This window comes from Abramis brama (genome assembly GCF_963993115.1).
Source record: "Abramis brama genome assembly, chromosome: 1".
In the NCBI taxonomy this organism is placed as follows: Eukaryota; Metazoa; Chordata; class Actinopteri; order Cypriniformes; family Leuciscidae; genus Abramis; species Abramis brama.
Window position 1 is genome coordinate 32,605,175 of NC_139963.1, and position 7,739 is coordinate 32,612,913.

The 7,739-nt window shown below is 37.9% G+C and overlaps 1 long non-coding RNA gene across 1 annotated transcript; it reads left to right on the forward strand.

The window, feature by feature from the left end:
- The first annotated feature begins 5,021 nt into the window (after positions 1-5,021).
- Positions 5,022-7,037, forward strand: LOC311089905. The gene is made up of 3 exons (XR_014607783.1): positions 5,022-5,752; positions 5,925-5,986; positions 6,267-7,037. It is a non-coding gene; the product is annotated as an uncharacterized lncRNA (long non-coding RNA).
- The last annotated feature ends 702 nt before the right edge of the window (positions 7,038-7,739 follow it).

The window sequence follows — 7,739 nt, forward strand, 5'->3', positions numbered from 1 at the left end:
ATATCAGGAAACCGAAAGCAAGTAAAGTGAAATAGGAATAGTATGTGGTACTGACAAATGCTTAGTTAGTATACTTCACTAACACAAGAGTTCTAAAAAATAACTGTAGATAGCACTTGATAATTTGATAATGAAATGTAATTGTTACCATGGTTGTGTTTTGCATGCTGAATGATGAAGTCTGTGTGACTCAAGCATGATCAATAACAAGATTGTCACAAATATAGAGACATTATATAAACCCAATTAACTGTTTCACAAGGTGTTTAGGACAGAAGTGTTAGCAACAAAATTATAAAAGATCATTAATTGACACGAGTTACGTTATACATCATTCATTCTCTCTCACACACACACACTATATATATATATATATATATATATATATATATATACAGTATATACAGTATACACACATAGTGTATAACTTCTCTTTCTTTGACACCAAAAAAAATTATTTCTTGTTGCATCACTGCATCAATAGGAAGAGAATTACAATAAAGTATATTATGTTCCAAGTGCCCAACCAAAGGGATCACTAATCGCCATAATGGTGACTAAAAATATTTTAAGAAAATCTAAATCAATTTATGATGTCAACTTATGTTATGTTCTCTTAAATTTTTCAGTTGTATTGACAATTCAACATTCAAGATGACTTTGGGAAATGAGTGAATGCAAACAAAATAACTGCAGAACTGGAGGAAATGAGTGAAAGGTCCATTAAGAATTTCCCCACCTCAAAAACCACACTCAAACCAATCAATTAATCTTAACTTGGGTTTTCTGAGTAAATAAAGCATCGTACAGTATGTGAATAGTAAAGATTACCAGATTTTTACAATTAAGTTAAGAAATTAAGTAAAGTTAACTAAAAAGTTTTAGTTAGAACCACTGTTGGATTTTACAGTGTATAGGAACATGCAACTGCTGTAAAATTGAGAGTTTATCTTTAAAGTTTTGTAAAATGGTTTGAAACGCTATAGGATTTTGGTTAATGGGTTTCAGTAAACAATTGAGAAAGGCTGTACTACATCACAGCAGATCTTGTTATGCTGTCAAAAACAAAGCTTTTCACTGTTGTAAACCCCAATGTTGTCATTAATAAAGAAATCAAGTTATCATAACTTAACATTAGTTACAATATCAAGTTTTTGCATCAAAAATTAAACAGTTGTGTGTAATGTACTCATTTGGCAGCAAAAATCTTTCGGATTAGTGTTATGAACTCAAAATGTCAAGTTATTTAAATGATTTGCCAGCAGCCATATCACCCTGTAGCCCAAGACTGGTTGTCCACTGAAGCTAAGCAGGGCTGAGCCTGGTTAGTACCTGGATGGGAGACCTGAGAAAACCAGGTTGCTGCTGGAGGAGGTGTTAGGTGCCAGCAGGGAGCGCTCACCCTGGTCTGTGTGGGTCCTAATGCCCCAGTGTAGTAACAGGGACACTATCCGCCTGTTTCTCCAGCAACCAATGGGTGCTGACCTACTTCCACTTTCTGGTATTGTGTTTCCTGTTCAGTGGCTAACCTCTACTTGCTAAGTTGCTAACGTACCATGATATCAACAGAGTGTAATGACAACATTACATTGATTAGAATAAGTTGTGTTTAAATGTTGTTAACATGAGCTCAAGTTCAACTTGTGCCGTTGTTGGCTGCCAGAACAATTCAAGAAAATGTAAGATTTTGTCGGAAACATCCTGCTTCGAACACCAACAACTTCGAAGAAATTGTCTGTGTCCATCGCCCTATGCTTTGCACTCCATGCCAATGAGGAACGTAAAACACCCTCCAAAGAAAGTGTATGTTTGCTCTTTCCATTTCTTCAAAATAAATCCAACCGAACTGCATCCTTATCCGGAGGATCCGACTTCCGGTTCAAACCCGCTATGAATCATGGGACTCTGATCAAATTCTCTAACCAGGAAAAAGGTGGATACTGTCAAAGAGCACCGTCCTTCGGATGAGATGTAAAACCGAGGTCCTGACTCTCTGTGGTCATTAAAAATCCCATGGCATTTCTTGTAAAGAGTAGGGGTGTAACCCCGGTGTCCTGGCCACATTCCACCCATTGGCCCTTACCAATCATGGCCTCCTAATAATCCCCTTACATTGAATTGGCTCTATCACTCTCTCTCCTCTCTCCACCTATAGCTGGTGTGTGGTGAGCGCACTGGCGCCGTTGTACTGTGGCTGCCGTCGCATCATCCAAGTGGATGCTCCACACTGGTGGTGGTTGAGGAGAGATCCCCATATGATTGTAAAAGTGCTTTGGTTGTACAGTAGTACATATGAAAGCACTATATAAATGCCTCATTCTGTTCTATTCTATTCGCTGTGTGTCTGTTTAATATGATTGGTCGTGCCTGAAATTCTGCCTTGACAACACGCTGATTGGTCGATACCATAGACTGTAAAAAAAGATGGACGACGCCCCTTCGCTCTCTTCCATTGGTGAGAACTGAAGCCGCCAGTGTCCCGATATGGCGCTAACATCTTGGAACTTGAGTCTGTGCAGTAGCGATCTCGGGACCAGACCTGCGCAGTAGTAAGCAGGAAGTAAAGCCGTGAAATCCAAGGGGGTAATCTTTCAGCCAGAAACTGAAACTTCCCCGGGCGCCGCCATTGATTAGCAGACCATCACCTGCTGTTAGCATTCCATTGACTCCCATTCATTTTGGCGTCACTTTAACAGCGAATAACTTTACATCTGAGGCGCTTAAAGACTCCATTTGTCCATTATTTATTTCTAAAGAAACACGAAAATGTATAAAAGGCTCCATTACCTTGTATCTTACGTTATGGCCCGTAGAAGCAGTTTTTATAAAAATAGGCTAACGATTGCGTTATAACCACGCGACTCTCTGTCGCACAGTAGAGAGATTACAGTATGGACAGGAGGAGAAGCTCGCACGCGATCGGGGGGATGTGGAGGCAAAATGACAAAATAATTAATCAGAATACTTAGCAAAAGTTTCTCCTGCTCCCAGCTCATGGACACCTCCTACTCACACTCTCCGTCTCTGCAAGTTTCGGAAGGAAATGATTCAGATTTCTCTTGGCACAGGTACTAGAAGACAGACGGGTTGCTCATGTCACATCTACGTCGTCAAGCTCAGTTTGAGTCTGCGCAGTACACTCAGCCATCAGGAAGTGAGTGCTTCTAGTTGACTTCACTTTTTTCCGTTGAATCCAATGGGGTCGCTGTGTCCATTTCTTTTACTATCTATGGTTCTCCCCCCTCCCCCGCTGACTCACTGCAGTTCTTGTGCGCAGAGAGCGTCCGGTATTTTCTGAGGCTGAGAAAACATGTGGGAAGTGTGAATTCATAAAACTGTTTTAAATAACATGTTTGCCAGAACATAACATAAAAATTTGTTCAATGTTCTAACAGTTTTTTAACTGTATTTTCTTGATTGACACTGTTTTCGAGCTGTTCATTCCTGCTCCTGCTCCATTCAAATCTTCCGCGCTGACAGCGTCCGGTATTTTCTGTGAGATTTACATCAGACGAAGGTATTGGTGTTACCACAGTTACTGGCCACCGGCGAATAGCACGGCGTTTTAAAATGGGTTTCAATAGCGTTTGCAATGCAGTACGAGAGAACCGTTCTCGTAAGGGAACGTACTTGGTTACTTACGTAACCTCGGTTCCCTTAAGGCCAATTTGTACTTCTGCGTCGAGTGTACGCCGTAGTGTATGTCGTAGGCTACGCACGTAGGCGTGAGCATTTATACTTCTGCGTTATGTCTGTGTTGCTCTGCAGTTACACCGCCGAAACGCTAGTTGGCGGGGGCGGGTTTTAATGTTCCACTGTGTTTAGATTCCTCGTGAAGGTTAACATGGGTAGAACATATTAGGAATGTAGAAGACAAATGTAAAAAAGTAATAAATATAATGAGATGTTTAACAGGACTAGAATGGGGAACAGACTATAAGTCACTGAAATATATATATGTAAGTTTAATAAGATCAAGGATGGATTATGGAAGTGTGGCATATGGATCAGCAACCAAATCTGTACTTCGGAGGCTTGATGTAATACAGGCTAAAGCACAGAGATTATGTTTAGGAGCAGTTAAAACATCACCAGTGTGTGCTCTACAGGTGGAAGCGGGAGAAATGCCATTGAACATTCGACGTAAACAATTGCTAGTAAATTATTGGGTAAATCTAAAAGGACACGGAGATCATCCAACTAAAAGAATACTACAAGATAATTGGGAAAGGGAGAGAGCACAAAAGTTCAGTTTTGGGTGGATAGGAGATGAGGCAGCGAGAGAATTGGGAGTATATGAAAAGGAATTCTGCCCAACAGTAACATGGCCTGATACACCGGTATGGAAGCTAGAAACAATGGAAGTTGATTTTAAGTTACTTCGAGTCAAAGCAGTAAGTAATAGTACAGATCTGGCAGCGGAATTTTATAGAGATATAGATTTTAAATATAAAGAGTATGTTCAGATTTATACAGATGGATCAAAGGATCCAGAAACAGGAAAGACTGGATCTGCAGTTTACATTTTTAATCAAAGAGGTGAGATAAGCAGACGAACAACAAATGATCTGAGTGTGTATGCAGTTGAATTATACGCTATTATGATAGCATTAGAATGGATTGAGGAAAACAAAATTAAAAAAGCTTTGATTGGAAGTGATTCAGTGTCAGCTTTATACAGTCTCATGACTGGTATATCTAATAGCCATCAGGATTTACTGTATTCAATATTGATAATGTACACAAGAATGAAGGAAAAATGCTATGAGATTCAACTGATGTGGATTCCTGCTCATATTGGCATTGTGGGTAATGAGAGAGTGGACAAGTTAGCTAAACAAGCTGTTAAAAAAGAGAATATTGAAGTAAATATTAAGTTGTCAAAGTCTGAAGGAAAGAGTATAATATGGAAAGAAGCCATTAGATAATGGCAAAATCAGTGGGACAGGGAAACTAAAGGGAGACATTTGTATGCTATTCAAAATAAAGTAGGGGTTGTGAAGAATAGGGGAGGGAATAGAAAAGAAGAAATAGTTATGACAAGATTAAGGATAGGTCATAGTAATTTGAATAGCACACTACACATTATAAGGAAGCACCCAACTGGTTTTTGTGGTTGTTGTCAGGTTGCAGAAACTATAGAGCATGTGTTGTTGAGTTGCAGACAATATGAAGAACAGAGGAAAAATATGATGGAAGAGTTAGGAAAAGTTGGAATAATAGGGACAGGAGTGAGGGAAATACTGCAAAGTGGGGAGAATGAACAAAGCAGAGGAAATATTTTCTTTTTTTTATCAAGAACAGGTCTGATGAGAAGAATATGATGTAAATGGACATGAAAGGAAAATAAATCCGGAAGATGGCGGTAGTGCAACATTAATGGATGCAAGCTGCCGATAAACCCTAAAGAAGAAGAAGAAGAAGAAGAAGATTCCTCGTGGCTGTTTTGAGTTTAGGCTACTAAGCGACTGTAAGAGAGCGGATCATGTTGGAGTTGGGGCTTATCGAGGTGGAAAAACAGTTCATTTTAGTGAAATTAGTGCAGAAACGAGAGATGGCACCAGAGGAGATGATACGTGCGACCCGTGAACCTGTTGACGGTTGAACCGAATTTGCCTCACATTGTGCCTCATATACTGAAAATGTTTGACCCAGTTACAGGCTGGCATGAAATGGCTTGCATAATACTTAGTAAGGAGACCATCATATTTTTGACTCATGGCTGAAGTTAAGTTTCTCCAGCTCTCCCCAGGTTGGCAAAAATGCATCTCAAAATTCATCAGATTGATGCTTTAAAATATGGAATATTTAAAAATTTCTTACGGGGAGCATGCCCCCGGACGGACCCCCCTATAAGGGTATCCTTCTTACCTTTTTCACCCCTGACCCGTTTTCATGCCTGGTATATATATGATTGTTTTTAGGCCAGGTGGTATGCTGCCATTGTTCTCGAATACTGCTGCTCTTCAAAGGATAGAGTAATGATGTAGGTAACACAAACAGAACAAGTTTTTGTTTGAATACCATTCAGTATCCCAAGTTATCTTGTATTTTATTTAGTTACTGAAACGGCAAGAAAGCACTTTGACTTGCTTTGATTATTTATATTCTTGTTGCTGTCCAACTAGCAAAATTGCTTTGTGTTGTTACATTTTTATTATTATATGTCATGTTGCATCACTCTAACCTGTGCTTAAAGTATGAGAACTTTACAATTTATTAAGAGAAAATTTGTCCTTTTTTTTTCTTTTTCTTTTTTATCACAGGATCCTCCCAGCCCCAACCATTCATCTGAAGGACTGCGGCAATGAGAACCTTTGGAACCAACAGTGGCAGTTTCCACAGGTTGAGATCTCACTGATGTGAGCCTGCAGTACTGACTCTATCACACACATACAGTTGTGGTCAAAAGTTTACATCACATTGCAGAATCTGAAAAAACTTTTTAAAGTAATAATAATAATAATAAGAGGGAGTTGTTGTTTTTTGAGTACTGCCCTGATGAAGCTATTTCACTTAACATATGTTTACATTTAGTCAAAATTATAGCTGAATTTAAAAAAATAAGATTTTAAAGTGACCCTGTTCATTTTTTTTATTATAATAATTTTCATTCTTAATTCTGTGCCGTTACCTGGATGATTTTGTAATGGATGTTCATGTGTCACTTGTTTGTCCTGAGCAGTTAAAGTGCCTACTGTTCTTAAGAAAAATCCAGGTCCTGTACTTTTTTTGGTTTTCCAGCATATTTTGAATATTTGTAGCCATTCCAAAAGTGACTGTATGATGTTGAGATCTATCTATTCACAACTGAGGGACTCGCACACATCTATTACAAAGGGTGAAAGATACGTTAAGTTAAAATAGATGACAAACATGTCTGTTGTTGTTCATTACAGGGTGCTTTTAATTGTCCTGATCAATTGTTCTGACTGATTTCTAAAGAAATTTTTAATCAATTGATTTAATATGCTGAAAGTATTGTAATTGTATTTTTTCCTGATTAAATGTTAAAATAAAAATAAAACTTGGTTTAATGATTTATAATTTATTTAAAATGTATTTAATATTTAATAATAAGTAAACAACAAAATATAAACTGGAAAGTTTGAGTTTAGTCCATTCGCCTTTTAATTTATCTTTACTTAAACATTTAAGTTAATTCAATGAGAAGAACACATTAGGTCAACTCAATTAAGTAAGTTTGAATTTTCCCATTACTCAAAAAAAAAAACTTTCTTCAAATCACGTCTCAACTTATTAGGGTTTACAGTGATGTTTCCAGTCACAAGTACACATTACAGCAAATGATACTTTTTTTTTCCAAAACAAAATCTTATTTTTCAGAAAATACTTTTTGAAAAAGAGTTTTGATGATGGCATACATGACATTTTCCATGCAGGTACAATGTTAAACTCAAAAACAGGACTGTGCAATTGATCTGACAAACACTTTTAAACCCACACATTTTCTCACACATCCTCTTGTTTCTGGTAAGACTATCATAACAGTTTTTCCCCAAATGTATTTTTTTCACTTTGAGGTTTCAAACACCACTCAGATCTGAAAAAAGATGATGTACATTTAGACTGACTAAAGTAAGAGTAGAGGTGACATTCTTTGAAGCAGCGGCACTTTTCTGCTAGAGGGGTCTTCTTGACACGAATGTGTTCCACCACATGAGGAAGTTTGCAGACTTCTGCAAGTCCCCAAGATAGACCAAGATCTCTAGTCAAAT